This window comes from Stigmatopora argus, chromosome 18 (genome assembly GCF_051989625.1).
Source record: "Stigmatopora argus isolate UIUO_Sarg chromosome 18, RoL_Sarg_1.0, whole genome shotgun sequence".
NCBI classification, from domain to species: domain Eukaryota; kingdom Metazoa; phylum Chordata; class Actinopteri; order Syngnathiformes; family Syngnathidae; genus Stigmatopora; species Stigmatopora argus.
Window position 1 is genome coordinate 14,663,339 of NC_135404.1, and position 17,262 is coordinate 14,680,600.

At 28.9% G+C, this 17,262-nt stretch overlaps 1 protein-coding gene across 1 annotated transcript in view; it reads left to right on the plus strand.

The window, feature by feature from the left end:
* The window catches only part of LOC144093158 (extracellular serine/threonine protein kinase FAM20C-like), a 73,369-nt gene that overhangs the window by 48,856 nt on the left and 7,251 nt on the right, over positions 1–17,262 (plus strand). The gene's annotated exons all lie outside the window — the stretch shown is intronic.

The window sequence follows — 17,262 nt, forward strand, 5'->3', positions numbered from 1 at the left end:
AAAGCCTTACTATACTATGTCGTTTTTTAGGAAAAAAAGCCTTACTATACTATGTCGTTTTTTTTAGGGAAAAAAAGCCTTACTATACTATGTCAATTTTTTTAGGGAAAAAAAGCCTTACTATACTATGTCGTTTTTTTAGGGGAAAAAAAGCCTTACTATACTATGTCGTTTTTTTTAGGGAAAAAAAGCCTTACTATACTATGTCTGTTTTTAGGGGAAAAAAAGCCTTACTATACTATGTCGTTTTTTAAGAAAAAAAGCCTTACTATACTATGTCGTTTTTTTAGGGAAAAAGCCTTACTATACTATGTCGTTTTTTAGGAAAAAAAGCCTTACTATACTATGTCGTTTTTTAGGAAAAAAAGCCTTACTATACTATGTCGTTTTTTTTAGGGAAAAAAAGCCTTACTATACTATGTCGTTTTTTTAGGGGAAAAAAAGCCTTACTATACTATGTAGTTTTTTTAGGGGAAAAAAGCCTTACTATACTCTGTCGTTTTTTTAAGAAAAAAAGCCTTACTATACTATGTCCTTTTTTAAGAAAAAAAGCCTTACTATACTATGTCGTTTTTTTAGGGAAAAAGCCTTACTATACTATGTCGTTTTTTTAGGGAAAAAGCCTTACTATACTATGTCGTTTTTTAAGAAAAAAAGCCTTACTATACTATGTCGTTTTTTTAGGGAAAAAGCCTTACTATACTATGTCGTTTTTTAGGAAAAAAAGCCTTACTATACTATGTCGTTTTTTTTAGGGAAAAAAGCCTTACTATACTCTGTCGTTTTTTAAGGAAAAAAGCCTTACTATACTATGTTGTTTTTTAAGAAAAAAAGCCTTACTAAACTATGTCGTTTTTTAGGAAAAAAAGCCTTACTATACTATGTCGTTTTTTTAGGGGAAAAAAAGCCTTACTATACTATGTCGTTTTTAGGGAAAAAAAGCCTTACTATACTATGTCGTTTTTTTAGGGAAAAAAAGCCTTACTATACTATGTCGTTTTTTAAGAAAAAAAGCCTTACTATACTATGTCGTTTTTTTAGGGAAAAAGCCTTACTATACTATGTCGTTTTTTAGGAAAAAAAGCCTTACTATACTATGTCGTTTTTTTTAGGGAAAAAAAGCCTTACTATACTATGTCGTTTTTTTAGGGGAAAAAAAGCCTTACTATACTATGTAGTTTTTTTAGGGGAAAAAAGCCTTACTATACTCTGTCGTTTTTTTAAGAAAAAAAGCCTTACTATACTATGTCCTTTTTTAAGAAAAAAAGCCTTACTATACTATGTCGTTTTTTAAGGAAAAAAGCCTTACTATACTATGTCGTTTTTTAAGAAAAAAAGCCTTACTAAACTATGTCGCTTTTTAGGAAAAAAAGCCTTACTATACTATGTCGTTTTTTTAGGGGAAAAAAGCCTTACTATACTATGTCGTTTTTTAAGAAAAAAAGCCTTACTATACTAGGTCGTTTTTTAAGAAAAAAAGCCTTACTATACTATGTCGTTTTTTAGGAAAAAAAGCCTTACTATACTATGTCGTTTTTTTAGGGAAAAAAAGCCTTACTATACTATGTCGTTTTTTAAGAAAAAAAGCCTTACTATACTATGTCGTTTTTTAAGAAAAAAAGCCTTACTATACTATGTCGTTTTTTAGGAAAAAAAGCCTTACTATACTATGTCGTTTTTTTAGGGAAAAAAAGCCTTACTATACTATGTCGTTTTTTAAGAAAAAAAGCCTTACTATACTATGTCGTTTTTTTAGGGAAAAAGCCTTACTATACTATGTCGTTTTTTAGGAAAAAAAGCCTTACTATACTATGTCGTTTTTAGGGAAAAAAAGCCTTACTATACTATGTCGTTTTTTTAGGGAAAAAAAGCCTTACTATACTATGTCGTTTTTTAAGAAAAAAAGCCTTACTATACTATGTCGTTTTTTTAGGGAAAAAGCATTACTATACTATGTCGTTTCTTTAGGGAAAAAGCCTTACTATACTATGTCGTTTTTTAGGGAAAAAAAGCCTTACTATACTATGTCGTTTTTTTTAGGGAAAAAAAGCCTTACTATACTATGTCGTTTTTTTAGGGGAAAAAAAGCCTTACTATACTATGTCGTTTTTTTAGGGAAAAAAGCCTTACTATACTATGTCGTTTTTTAAGTAAAAAAGCCTTACTATACTATGTCGTTTTTTTAGGGAAAAAGCCTTACTATACTATGTCGTTTTTTTAGGAAAAAAAGCCTTACTATACTATGTCGTTTTTTTAGGGAAAAAGCCTTACTATACTATGTCGTTTTTTTAGGGAAAAAGCCTTACTATACTATGTCGTTTTTTAGGAAAAAAAGCCTTACTATACTATGTCGTTTTTTTTAGGGAAAAAAAGCCTTACTATACTATGTCGTTTTTTTTAGGGAAAAAAAGCCTTACTATACTATGTCGTTTTTTTAGGGGAAAAAAAGCCTTACTATACTATGTCGTTTTTTTAGGGAAAAAAGCCTTACTATACTCTGTCGTTTTTTTAAGAAAAAAAGCCTTACTATACTATGTCCTTTTTTAAGAAAAAAAGCCTTACTATACTATGTCGTTTTTTTAGAGAAAAAAGCCTTACTATACTATGTCGTTTTTTTAGGGAAAATGCCTTACTATACTATGTCGTTTTTTTAGGGAAAAAAAGCCTTACTATACTATGTCGTTTTTTAAGAAAAAAAGCCTTACTATACTATGTCGTTTTTTTTAGGGAAAAAAAGCCTTACTATACTATGTCGTTTTTTTAGGGGAAAAAAGCCTTACTATACTATGTCGTTTTTTTAGGGAAAAAGCCTTACTATACTCTGTCGTTTTTTTAAGAAAAAAAGCCTTACTATACTATGTCCTTTTTTAAGAAAAAAAGCCTTACTATACTATGTCGTTTTTTTAGGGAAAAAAAGCCTTACTATACTATGTCGTTTTTTAAGAAAAAAAGCCTTACTATACTATGTCGTTTTTTAAGAAAAAAAGCCTTACTATACTATGTCGTTTTTTAGGAAAAAAAGCCTTACTATACTATGTCGTTTTTTTAGGGAAAAAAAGCCTTACTATACTATGTCGTTTTTTAAGAAAAAAAGCCTTACTATACTATGTCGTTTTTTAAGAAAAAAAGCCTTACTATACTATGTCGTTTTTTAGGAAAAAAAGCCTTACTATACTATGTCGTTTTTTTAGGGGAAAAAAGCCTTACTATACTATGTCGTTTTTTAAGAAAAAAAGCCTTACTATACTATGTCGTTTTTTTAGGGAAAAAGCCTTACTATACTATGTCGTTTTTTAGGAAAAAAAGCCTTACTATACTATGTCGTTTTTAGGGAAAAAAAGCCTTACTATACTATGTCGTTTTTTTAGGGAAAAAAAGCCTTACTATACTATGTCGTTTTTTAAGAAAAAAAGCCTTACTATACTATGTCGTTTTTTTAGGGAAAAAGCATTACTATACTATGTCGTTTCTTTAGGGAAAAAGCCTTACTATACTATGTCGTTTTTTAGGGAAAAAAAGCCTTACTATACTATGTCGTTTTTTTTAGGGAAAAAAAGCCTTACTATACTATGTCGTTTTTTTAGGGGAAAAAAAGCCTTACTATACTATGTCGTTTTTTTAGGGAAAAAAGCCTTACTATACTATGTCGTTTTTTAAGTAAAAAAGCCTTACTATACTATGTCGTTTTTTTAGGGAAAAAGCCTTACTATACTATGTCGTTTTTTTAGGAAAAAAAGCCTTACTATACTATGTCGTTTTTTTAGGGAAAAAGCCTTACTATACTATGTCGTTTTTTTAGGGAAAAAGCCTTACTATACTATGTCGTTTTTTAGGAAAAAAAGCCTTACTATACTATGTCGTTTTTTTTTAGGGAAAAAAAGCCTTACTATACTATGTCGTTTTTTTTAGGGAAAAAAAGCCTTACTATACTATGTCGTTTTTTTAGGGGAAAAAAAGCCTTACTATACTATGTGGTTTTTGTAGGGAAAAAAAGCCTTACTATACTCTGTCGTTTTTTTAAGAAAAAAAGCCTTACTATACTATGTCCTTTTTTAAGAAAAAAAGCCTTACTATACTATGTCGTTTTTTTAGAGAAAAAAGCCTTACTATACTATGTCGTTTTTTTAGGGAAAATGCCTTACTATACTATGTCGTTTTTTTAGGGAAAAAAAGCCTTACTATACTATGTCGTTTTTTAAGAAAAAAAGCCTTACTATACTATGTCGTTTTTTTTTAGGGAAAAAGCCTTACTATACTATGTCGTTTTTTTAGGGAAAAAGCCTTACTATACTATGTCGTTTTTTAGGAAAAAAAGCCTTACTATACTATGTCGTTTTTTTTAGGGAAAAAAAGCCTTACTATACTATGTCGTTTTTTTAGGGGAAAAAAGCCTTACTATACTATGTCGTTTTTTTAGGGAAAAAGCCTTACTATACTCTGTCGTTTTTTTAAGAAAAAAAGCCTTACTATACTATGTCCTTTTTTAAGAAAAAAAGCCTTACTATACTATGTCGTTTTTTTAGGGAAAAAGCCTTACTATACTATGTCGTTTTTTAGGAAAAAAAGCCTTACTATACTATGTCGTTTTTTTTAGGGAAAAAAGCCTTACTATACTCTGTCGTTTTTTAAGGAAAAAAGCCTTACTATACTATGTCGTTTTTTAAGAAAAAAAGCCTTACTATACTATGTCGTTTTTTAGGAAAAAAGCCTTACTATACTATGTCGTTTTTTAGGAAAAAAAGCCTTACTATACTATGTCGTTTTTTTAGGGAAAAAAAGCCTTACTATACTATGTCGTTTTTTAAGAAAAAAAGCCTTACTATACTATGTCGTTTTTTAAGAAAAAAAGCCTTACTATACTATGTCGTTTTTTAGGAAAAAAAGCCTTACTATACTATGTCGTTTTTTTAGGGAAAAAAAGCCTTACTATACTATGTCGTTTTTTAAGAAAAAAAGCCTTACTATACTATGTTGTTTTTTAAGAAAAAAAGCCTTACTATACTATGTCGTTTTTTAAGAAAAAAAGCCTTACTATACTATGTCGTTTTTTAAGAAAAAAAGCCTTACTATACTATGTCGTTTTTTAGGAAAAAAAGCCTTACTATACTATGTCGTTTTTTTAGGGGGAAAAAAGCCTTACTATACTATGTCGTTTTTTTAGGGAAAAAAAGCCTTACTATACTATGTCGTTTTTTTAGGAGAAAAAAAGCCTTACTATACTATGTCGTTTTTTAAGAAAAAAAGCCTTACTATACTATGTCGTTTTTTTAGGGAAAAAGCCTTACTATACTATGTCGTTTTTTAGGAAAAAAAGCCTTACTATACTATGTCGTTTTTTAGGAAAAAAAGCCTTACTATACTATGTCGTTTTTTTTAGGGAAAAAAAGCCTTACTATACTATGTCGTTTTTTTAGGGGAAAAAAAGCCTTACTATACTATGTAGTTTTTTTAGGGGAAAAAAGCCTTACTATACTCTGTCGTTTTTTTAAGAAAAAAAGCCTTACTATACTATGTCGTTTTTTTAGGGAAAAAGCCTTACTATACTATGTCGTTTTTTAGGAAAAAAAGCCTTACTATACTATGTCGTTTTTTTTTAGGGAAAAAAAGCCTTACTATACTATGTCGTTTTTTTTAGGGAAAAAAAGCCTTACTATACTATGTCGTTTTTTTAGGGGAAAAAAAGCCTTACTATACTATGTGGTTTTTGTAGGGAAAAAAAGCCTTACTATACTCTGTCGTTTTTTTAAGAAAAAAAGCCTTACTATACTATGTCCTTTTTTAAGAAAAAAAGCCTTACTATACTATGTCGTTTTTTTAGAGAAAAAAGCCTTACTATACTATGTCGTTTTTTTAGGGAAAATGCCTTACTATACTATGTCGTTTTTTTAGGGAAAAAAAGCCTTACTATACTATGTCGTTTTTTAAGAAAAAAAGCCTTACTATACTATGTCGTTTTTTTTAGGGAAAAAGCCTTACTATACTATGTCGTTTTTTTAGGGAAAAAGCCTTACTATACTATGTCGTTTTTTAGGAAAAAAAGCCTTACTATACTATGTCGTTTTTTTTAGGGAAAAAAAGCCTTACTATACTATGTCGTTTTTTTAGGGGAAAAAAGCCTTACTATACTATGTCGTTTTTTTAGGGAAAAAGCCTTACTATACTCTGTCGTTTTTTTAAGAAAAAAAGCCTTACTATACTATGTCCTTTTTTAAGAAAAAAAGCCTTACTATACTATGTCGTTTTTTTAGGGAAAAAGCCTTACTATACTATGTCGTTTTTTAGGAAAAAAAGCCTTACTATACTATGTCGTTTTTTTTAGGGAAAAAAGCCTTACTATACTCTGTCGTTTTTTAAGGAAAAAAGCCTTACTATACTATGTCGTTTTTTAAGAAAAAAAGCCTTACTATACTATGTCGTTTTTTAGGAAAAAAGCCTTACTATACTATGTCGTTTTTTAGGAAAAAAAGCCTTACTATACTATGTCGTTTTTTTAGGGAAAAAAAGCCTTACTATACTATGTCGTTTTTTAAGAAAAAAAGCCTTACTATACTATGTCGTTTTTTAAGAAAAAAAGCCTTACTATACTATGTCGTTTTTTAGGAAAAAAAGCCTTACTATACTATGTCGTTTTTTTAGGGAAAAAAAGCCTTACTATACTATGTCGTTTTTTAAGAAAAAAAGCCTTACTATACTATGTTGTTTTTTAAGAAAAAAAGCCTTACTATACTATGTCGTTTTTTAAGAAAAAAAGCCTTACTATACTATGTCGTTTTTTAAGAAAAAAAGCCTTACTATACTATGTCGTTTTTTAGGAAAAAAAGCCTTACTATACTATGTCGTTTTTTTAGGGGAAAAAAAGCCTTACTATACTATGTCGTTTTTTTAGGGAAAAAAAGCCTTACTATACTATGTCGTTTTTTTAGGAGAAAAAAAGCCTTACTATACTATGTCGTTTTTTAAGAAAAAAAGCCTTACTATACTGTGTCGTTTTTTTAGGGAAAAAAGCCTTACTATACTATGTCGTTTTTTAGGAAAAAAAGCCTTACTATACTATGTCGTTTTTTAGGAAAAAAAGCCTTACTATACTATGTCGTTTTTTTTAGGGAAAAAAAGCCTTACTATACTATGTCGTTTTTTTAGGGGAAAAAAAGCCTTACTATACTATGTAGTTTTTTTAGGGGAAAAAAGCCTTACTATACTCTGTCGTTTTTTTAAGAAAAAAAGCCTTACTATACTATGTCGTTTTTTAAGAAAAAAAGCCTTACTAAACTATGTCGTTTTTTAGGAAAAAAAGCCTTACTATACTATGTCGTTTTTTTAGGGGAAAAAAAGCCTTACTATACTATGTCGTTTTTAGGGAAAAAAAGCCTTACTATACTATGTCGTTTTTTTAGGGAAAAAAAGCCTTACTATACTATGTCGTTTTTTAAGAAAAAAAGCCTTACTATACTATGTCGTTTTTTTAGGGAAAAAGCCTTACTATACTATGTCGTTTTTTAGGAAAAAAAGCCTTACTATACTATGTCGTTTTTTTTAGGGAAAAAAAGCCTTACTATACTATGTCGTTTTTTTAGGGGAAAAAAAGCCTTACTATACTATGTAGTTTTTTTAGGGGAAAAAAGCCTTACTATACTCTGTCGTTTTTTTAAGAAAAAAAGCCTTACTATACTATGTCCTTTTTTAAGAAAAAAAGCCTTACTATACTATGTCGTTTTTTTAGGGAAAAAAGCCTTACTATACTATGTCGTTTTTTAAGAAAAAAAGCCTTACTATACTATGTCGTTTTTTTAGGGAAAAAAGCCTTACTATACTATGTCGTTTTTTAGGAAAAAAAGCCTTACTATACTATGTCGTTTTTTTTAGGGAAAAAAGCCTTACTATACTCTGTCGTTTTTTAAGGAAAAAAGCCTTACTATACTATGTTGTTTTTTAAGAAAAAAAGCCTTACTAAACTATGTCGTTTTTTAGGAAAAAAAGCCCTACTATACTATGTCGTTTTTTTAGGGAAAAAAAGCCTTACTATACTATGTCGTTTTTTAAGAAAAAAAGCCTTACTATACTATGTCGTTTTTTAAGAAAAAAAGCCTTACTATACTATGTCGTTTTTTAGGAAAAAAAGCCTTACTATACTATGTCGTTTTTTTAGGGAAAAAAAGCCTTACTATACTATGTCGTTTTTTTAGGGAAAAAAAGCCTTACTATACTATGTCGTTTTTTAAGAAAAAAAGCCTTACTATACTATGTCGTTTTTTAAGAAAAAAAGCCTTACTATACTATGTCGTTTTTTAGGAAAAAAAGCCTTACTATACTATGTCGTTTTTTTAGGGAAAAAAAGCCTTACTATACTATGTCGTTTTTTAAGAAAAAAAGCCTTACTATACTATGTCGTTTTTTAGGAAAAAAAGCCTTACTATACTATGTCGTTTTTAGGGAAAAAAAGCCTTACTATACTATGTCGTTTTTTTAGGGAAAAAAAGCCTTACTATACTATGTCGTTTTTTAAGAAAAAAAGCCTTACTATACTATGTCGTTTTTTTAGGGAAAAAGCATTACTATACTATGTCGTTTCTTTAGGGAAAAAGCCTTACTATACTATGTCGTTTTTTAGGGAAAAAAAGCCTTACTATACTATGTCGTTTTTTTTAGGGAAAAAAAGCCTTACTATACTATGTCGTTTTTTTAGGGGAAAAAAAGCCTTACTATACTATGTCGTTTTTTTAGGGAAAAAAGCCTTACTATACTATGTCATTTTTTAAGTAAAAAAGCCTTACTATACTATGTCGTTTTTTTAGGGAAAAAGCCTTACTATACTATGTCGTTTTTTTAGGAAAAAAAGCCTTACTATACTATGTCGTTTTTTTAGGGAAAAAGCCTTACTATACTATGTCGTTTTTTTAGGGAAAAAGCCTTACTATACTATGTCGTTTTTTAGGAAAAAAAGCCTTACTATACTATGTCGTTTTTTTTTAGGGAAAAAAAGCCTTACTATACTATGTCGTTTTTTTTAGGGAAAAAAAGCCTTACTATACTATGTCGTTTTTTTAGGGGAAAAAAAGCCTTACTATACTATGTCGTTTTTTTAGGGAAAAAAGCCTTACTATACTCTGTCGTTTTTTTAAGAAAAAAAGCCTTACTATACTATGTCCTTTTTTAAGAAAAAAAGCCTTACTATACTATGTCGTTTTTTTAGGGAAAAAAGCCTTACTATACTATGTCGTTTTTTAAGAAAAAAAGCCTTACTATACTATGTCGTTTTTTTAGGGAAAAAGCCTTACTATACTATGTCGTTTTTTAAGAAAAAAAGCCTTACTAAACTATGTCGTTTTTTAGGGAAAAAAGCCTTACTATACTATGTCGTTTTTTTAGGGGAAAAAAAGCCTTACTATACTATGTCGTTTTTAGGGAAAAAAAGCCTTACTATACTATGTCGTTTTTTTAGGGAAAAAAAGCCTTACTATACTATGTCGTTTTTTAAGAAAAAAAGCCTTACTATACTATGTCGTTTTTTTAGGGAAAAAGCCTTACTATACTATGTCGTTTTTTAGGAAAAAAAGCCTTACTATACTATGTCGTTTTTTTTAGGGAAAAAAAGCCTTACTATACTATGTCGTTTTTTTAGGGGAAAAAAAGCCTTACTATACTATGTAGTTTTTTTAGGGGAAAAAAGCCTTACTATACTCTGTCGTTTTTTTAAGAAAAAAAGCCTTACTATACTATGTCCTTTTTTAAGAAAAAAAGCCTTACTATACTATGTCGTTTTTTTAGGGAAAAAAGCCTTACTATACTATGTCGTTTTTTAATAAAAAAAGCCTTACTATACTATGTCGTTTTTTTAGGGAAAAAGCCTTACTATACTATGTCGTTTTTTAGGAAAAAAAGCCTTACTATACTATGTCGTTTTTTTTAGGGAAAAAAGCCTTACTATACTCTGTCGTTTTTTAAGGAAAAAAGCCTTACTATACTATGTTGTTTTTTAAGAAAAAAAGCCTTACTAAACTATGTCGTTTTTTAGGAAAAAAAGCCTTACTATACTATGTCGTTTTTTTAGGGAAAAAAAGCCTTACTATACTATGTCGTTTTTTAAGAAAAAAAGCCTTACTATACTATGTCGTTTTTTAAGAAAAAAAGCCTTACTATACTATGTCGTTTTTTAGGAAAAAAAGCCTTACTATACTATGTCGTTTTTTTAGGGAAAAAAAGCCTTACTATACTATGTCGTTTTTTAAGAAAAAAAGCCTTACTATACTATGTCGTTTTTTAAGAAAAAAAGCCTTACTATACTATGTCGTTTTTTAGGAAAAAAAGCCTTACTATACTATGTCGTTTTTTTAGGGAAAAAAAGCCTTACTATACTATGTCGTTTTTTAAGAAAAAAAGCCTTACTATACTATGTCGTTTTTTTAGGGAAAAAGCCTTACTATACTATGTCGTTTTTTAGGAAAAAAAGCCTTACTATACTATGTTGTTTTTAGGGAAAAAAAGCCTTACTATACTATGTCGTTTTTTTAGGGAAAAAAGCCTTACTATACTATGTCGTTTTTTAAGAAAAAAAGCCTTACTATACTATGTCGTTTTTTTAGGGAAAAAGCATTACTATACTATGTCGTTTCTTTAGGGAAAAAGCCTTACTATACTATGTCGTTTTTTAGGGAAAAAAAGCCTTACTATACTATGTCGTTTTTTTTAGGGAAAAAAAGCCTTACTATACTATGTCGTTTTTTTAGGGGAAAAAAAGCCTTACTATACTATGTCGTTTTTTTAGGGAAAAAAGCCTTACTATACTATGTCATTTTTTAAGTAAAAAAGCCTTACTATACTATGTCGTTTTTTTAGGGAAAAACCCTTACTATACTATGTCGTTTTTTTAGGAAAAAAAGCCTTACTATACTATGTCGTTTTTTTAGGGAAAAAGCCTTACTATACTATGTCGTTTTTTTAGGGAAAAAGCCTTACTATACTATGTCGTTTTTTAGGAAAAAAAGCCTTACTATACTTTGTCGTTTTTTTTAGGGAAAAAAAGCCTTACTATACTATGTCGTTTTTTTTAGGGAAAAAAAGCCTTACTATACTATGTCGTTTTTTTAGGGGAAAAAAAGCCTTACTATACTATGTAGTTTTTTTAGGGGAAAAAAGCCTTACTATACTCTGTCGTTTTTTTAAGAAAAAAAGCCTTACTATACTATGTCCTTTTTTAAGAAAAAAAGGCTTACTATACTATGTCGTTTTTTTAGGGAAAAAAGCCTTACTATACTATGTCGTTTTTTAAGAAAAAAAGCCTTACTATACTATGTCGTTTTTTTAGGGAAAAAGCCTTACTATACTATGTCGTTTTTTAGGAAAAAAAGCCTTACTATACTATGTCGTTTTTTTTAGGGAAAAAAGCCTTACTATACTCTGTCGTTTTTTAAGGAAAAAAGCCTTACTATACTATGTTGTTTTTTAAGAAAAAAAGCCTTACTAAACTATGTCGTTTTTTAGGAAAAAAAGCCTTACTATACTATGTCGTTTTTTTAGGGAAAAAAAGCCTTACTATACTATGTCGTTTTTTAAGAAAAAAAGCCTTACTATACTATGTCGTTTTTTAAGAAAAAAAGCCTTACTATACTATGTCGTTTTTTAGGAAAAAAAGCCTTACTATACTATGTCGTTTTTTTAGGGAAAAAAAGCCTTACTATACTATGTCGTTTTTTAGGAAAAAAAGCCTTACTATACTATGTCGTTTTTTTTAGGGAAAAAAAGCCTTACTATACTATGTCGTTTTTTTTAGGGAAAAAAAGCCTTACTATACTATGTCGTTTTTTTAGGGGAAAAAAAGCCTTACTATACTATGTGGTTTTTGTAGGGAAAAAAGCCTTACTATACTCTGTCGTTTTTTTAAGAAAAAAAGCCTTACTATACTATGTCCTTTTTTAAGAAAAAAAGCCTTACTATACTATGTCGTTTTTTTAGAGAAAAAAGCCTTACTATACTATGTCGTTTTTTTAGGGAAAATGCCTTACTATACTATGTCGTTTTTTTAGGGAAAAAAAGCCTTACTATACTATGTCGTTTTTTAAGAAAAAAAGCCTTACTATACTATGTCGTTTTTTTTAGGAAAAAGCCTTACTATACTATGTCGTTTTTTTAGGGAAAAAAGCCTTACTATACTATGTCGTTTTTTAGGAAAAAAAGCCTTACTATACTATGTCGTTTTTTTTAGGGAAAAAAAGCCTTACTATACTATGTCGTTTTTTTAGGGGAAAAAAGCCTTACTATACTATGTCGTTTTTTTAGGGAAAAAGCCTTACTATACTCTGTCGTTTTTTTAAGAAAAAAAGCCTTACTATACTATGTCCTTTTTTAAGAAAAAAAGCCTTACTATACTATGTCGTTTTTTTAGGGAAAAAGCCTTACTATACTATGTCGTTTTTTAGGAAAAAAAGCCTTACTATACTATGTCGTTTTTTTTAGGGAAAAAAGCCTTACTATACTCTGTCGTTTTTTTAAGGAAAAAAGCCTTACTATACTATGTCGTTTTTTTAAGAAAAAAAGCCTTACTATACTATGTCGTTTTTTAGGAAAAAAGCCTTACTATACTATGTCGTTTTTTAGGAAAAAAAGCCTTACTATACTATGTCGTTTTTTTAGGGAAAAAAAGCCTTACTATACTATGTCGTTTTTTAAGAAAAAAAGCCTTACTATACTATGTCGTTTTTTTAAGAAAAAAAGCCTTACTATACTATGTCGTTTTTTAGGAAAAAAAGCCTTACTATACTATGTCGTTTTTTTAGGGAAAAAAAGCCTTACTATACTATGTCGTTTTTTAAGAAAAAAAGCCTTACTATACTATGTTGTTTTTTAAGAAAAAAAGCCTTACTATACTATGTCGTTTTTTAAGAAAAAAAAGCCTTACTATACTATGTCGTTTTTTAAGAAAAAAAGCCTTACTATACTATGTCGTTTTTTAGGAAAAAAAGCCTTACTATACTATGTCGTTTTTTTAGGGGAAAAAAAAGCCTTACTATACTATGTCGTTTTTTTAGGGAAAAAAAGCCTTACTATACTATGTCGTTTTTTTAGGAGAAAAAAAGCCTTACTATACTATGTCGTTTTTAGGGGAAAAAAAAGCCTTACTATACTATGTCATTTTTTTAGGGAAAAAAAGCCTTACTATACTATGTCGTTTTTTAAGAAAAAAAAGCCTTACTATACTGTGTCGTTTTTTTAGGGAAAAAGCCTTACTTATACTATGTCGTTTTTTTAGGAAAAAAAGCCTTACTATACTATGTCGTTTTTTAGGAAAAAAAGCCTTACTATACTATGTCGTTTTTTTTAGGGAAAAAAAGCCTTACTATACTATGTCGTTTTTTTAGGGGAAAAAAAGCCTTACTATACTATGTAGTTTTTTTAGGGGAAAAAAGCCTTACTATACTCTGTCGTTTTTTTAAGAAAAAAAGCCTTACTATACTATGTCGTTTTTTAAGAAAAAAAGCCTTACTAAACTATGTCGTTTTTTAGGAAAAAAAGCCTTACTATACTATGTCGTTTTTTTTAGGGGAAAAAAAGCCTTACTATACTATGTCGTTTTTAGGAAAAAAAGCCTTACTATACTATGTCGTTTTTTTTAGGGAAAAAAGCCTTACTATACTATGTCGTTTTTTTAAGGGAAAAAAAGCCTTACTATACTATGTCGTTTTTTTAGGAAAAAAAGCCTTACTATACTATGTCGTTTTTTTTAGGGAAAAAAAGCCTTACTATACTATGTCGTTTTTTTAGGGGAAAAAAAGCCTTACTATACTATGTAGTTTTTTTAGGGAAAAAAGCCTTACTATACTCTGTCGTTTTTTTAAGAAAAAAAGCCTTACTATACTATGTCCTTTTTTAAGAAAAAAAGCCTTACTATACTATGTCGTTTTTTTAGGGAAAAAAAGCCTTACTATACTATGTCGTTTTTTAAGAAAAAAAGCCTTACTATACTATGTCGTTTTTTTAGGGAAAAAGCCTTACTATACTATGTCGTTTTTTAGGAAAAAAAGCCTTACTATACTATGTCGTTTTTTTTAGGGAAAAAAGCCTTACTATACTCTGTCGTTTTTTAAGGAAAAAAGCCTTACTATACTATGTCGTTTTTTAAGAAAAAAAGCCTTACTAAACTATGTCGTTTTTTAGGAAAAAAAGCCCTACTATACTATGTCGTTTTTTTAGGGAAAAAAAGCCTTACTATACTATGTCGTTTTTTAAGAAAAAAAGCCTTACTATACTATGTCGTTTTTTAAGAAAAAAAGCCTTACTATACTATGTCGTTTTTTTAGGAAAAAAAGCCTTACTATACTATGTCGTTTTTTTTAGGGAAAAAAAGCCTTACTATACTATGTCGTTTTTTTAAGAAAAAAAGCCTTACTATACTATGTCGTTTTTTAAGAAAAAAAGCCTTACTATACTATGTCGTTTTTTAGGGAAAAAAAGCCTTACTATACTATGTCGTTTTTTTAGGGAAAAAAAGCCTTACTATACTATGTCGTTTTTTAAGAAAAAAAGCCTTACTATACTATGTCGTTTTTTAAGAAAAAAAGCCTTACTATACTATGTCGTTTTTTAGGAAAAAAAGCCTTACTATACTATGTCGTTTTTTTTAGGGAAAAAAGCCTTACTATACTCTGTCGTTTTTTAAGGAAAAAAGCCTTACTATACTATGTCGTTTTTTAAGAAAAAAAAGCCTTACTATACTATGTCGTTTTTTTAGGGAAAAAAGCCTTACTATACTATGTCGTTTTTTTAAGAAAAAAAGCCTTACTAAACTATGTCGTTTTTTTAGGGAAAAAAGCCTTACTATACTATGTCGTTTTTTTAGGGGAAAAAAAGCTTTACTATACTTTGTCGTTTTTAGGGAAAAAAAGCCTTACTATACTATGTCGTTTTTTTAGGGAAAAAAAGCCTTACTATACTATGTCGTTTTTTAAGAAAAAAAGCCTTACTATACTATGTCGTTTTTTTAGGGAAAAAGCCTTACTATACTATGTCGTTTTTTTAGGAAAAAGCCTTACTATACTATGTCGTTTTTTAGGAAAAAAAGCCTTACTATACTTTGTCGTTTTTTTAGGGAAAAAAAGCCTTACTATACTATGTCGTTTTTTTAGGGAAAAAAAGCCTTACTATACTATGTCGTTTTTTTAGGGGAAAAAAAAGCCTTACTATACTATGTAGTTTTTTTAGGGGAAAAAAGCCTTACTATACTCTGTCGTTTTTTTAAGAAAAAAAGCCTTACTATACTATGTCCTTTTTTAAGAAAAAAAGGCTTACTATACTATGTCGTTTTTTTTAGGGAAAAAAGCCTTACTATACTATGTCGTTTTTTAAGAAAAAAAGCCTTACTATACTATGTCGTTTTTTTAGGGAAAAAGCCTTACTATACTATGTCGTTTTTTTAGGAAAAAAAGCCTTACTATACTATGTCGTTTTTTTTAGGGAAAAAAGCCTTACTATACTCTGTCGTTTTTTAAGGAAAAAAGCCTTACTATACTATGTTGTTTTTTAAGAAAAAAAGCCTTACTAAACTATGTCGTTTTTTAGGAAAAAAAAGCCTTACTATACTATGTCGTTTTTTTAGGGAAAAAAAGCCTTACTATACTATGTCGTTTTTTAAGAAAAAAAGCCTTACTATACTATGTCGTTTTTTAAGAAAAAAAGCCTTACTATACTATGTCGTTTTTTAGGGAAAAAAAGCCTTACTATACTATGTCGTTTTTTTAGGGAAAAAAAAGCCTTACTATACTATGTCGTTTTTTAGGAAAAAAAGCCTTACTATACTATGTCGTTTTTTTTTAGGGAAAAAAAGCCTTACTATACTATGTCGTTTTTTTTAGGGAAAAAAAGCCTTACTATACTATGTCGTTTTTTTAGGGAAAAAAAAGCCTTACTATACTATGTGGTTTTTGTAGGGAAAAAAGCCTTACTATACTCTGTCGTTTTTTAAGAAAAAAAAGCCTTACTATACTATGTCCTTTTTTAAGAAAAAAAGCCTTACTATACTATGTCGTTTTTTTAGGGAAAAAAAGCCTTACTATACTATGTCGTTTTTTTTAGGGAAAAAAGCCTTACTATACTATGTCGTTTTTTTTAGGGAAAAAAAGCCTTACCTATACTATGTCGTTTTTTAAGAAAAAAAGCCTTACTATACTATGTCGTTTTTTTTAGGGAAAAAAGCCTTACTATACTATGTCGTTTTTTTAGGGAAAAAAGCCTTACTATACCTATGTCGTTTTTTTAGGAAAAAAAGCCTTACTATACTATGTCGTTTTTTTTAGGGAAAAAAAGCCTTACTATACTATGTCGTTTTTTTAGGGAAAAAAAGCCTTACTATACTATGTCGTTTTTTTAGGAAAAAAGCCTTACTATACTCTGTCGTTTTTTTAAGGAAAAAAAGCCTTACTATACTATGTCCGTTTTTTAAGAAAAAAAGCCTTACTATACTATGTCGTTTTTTTAGGGAAAAAAGCCTTACTATACTATGTCGTTTTTTTAGGGAAAAAAAGCCTTACTATACTATGTCGTTTTTTTAGGGAAAAAAAGCCTTACTATACTATGTCGTTTTTTAAGGAAAAAAGCCTTACTATACTATGTCGTTTTTTAAGAAAAAAAGCCCTTACTATACTATGTCGTTTTTTAGGAAAAAAAGCCTTACTATACTATGTCGTTTTTTAGGAAAAAAAGCCTTACTATACTATGTCGTTTTTTTAGGAAAAAAAGCCTTACTATACTATGTCGTTTTTTTAAGGAAAAAAAGCCTTACTATACTATGTCGTTTTTTAAGAAAAAAAGCCTTACTATACTATGTCGTTTTTTTAAGGGAAAAAAAGCCTTACTATACTATGTCGTTTTTTTAGGGAAAAAAAGCCTTACTATACTATGTCGTTTTTTAGGGGAAAAAAAGCCTTACTATACTATGTCGTTTTTTTAGGAAAAAAAGCCTTACTATACTATGTCGTTTTTTTAAGGAAAAAAAGCCTTACTATTACTATGTCGTTTTTTAGGGAAAAAAAGCCTTACTATACTATGTCGTTTTTTTAGGGAAAAAAGCCTTACTATACTATGTCGTTTTAAGGTTTAGGGGCAAAAAAGCTTACTATACTATGTCGTTTACCTTTTTTGGGAAAAAAAAGCCTTACTATACTATGTCGTTTTTTTAGGAGAAAAAAAGCCTTACTATACTATGTCCGTTTTTAGGGGAAAAAAAGCCATACTATACTATGTCTCATTTTTTTAGGGAAAAAAAGCCTTACTATA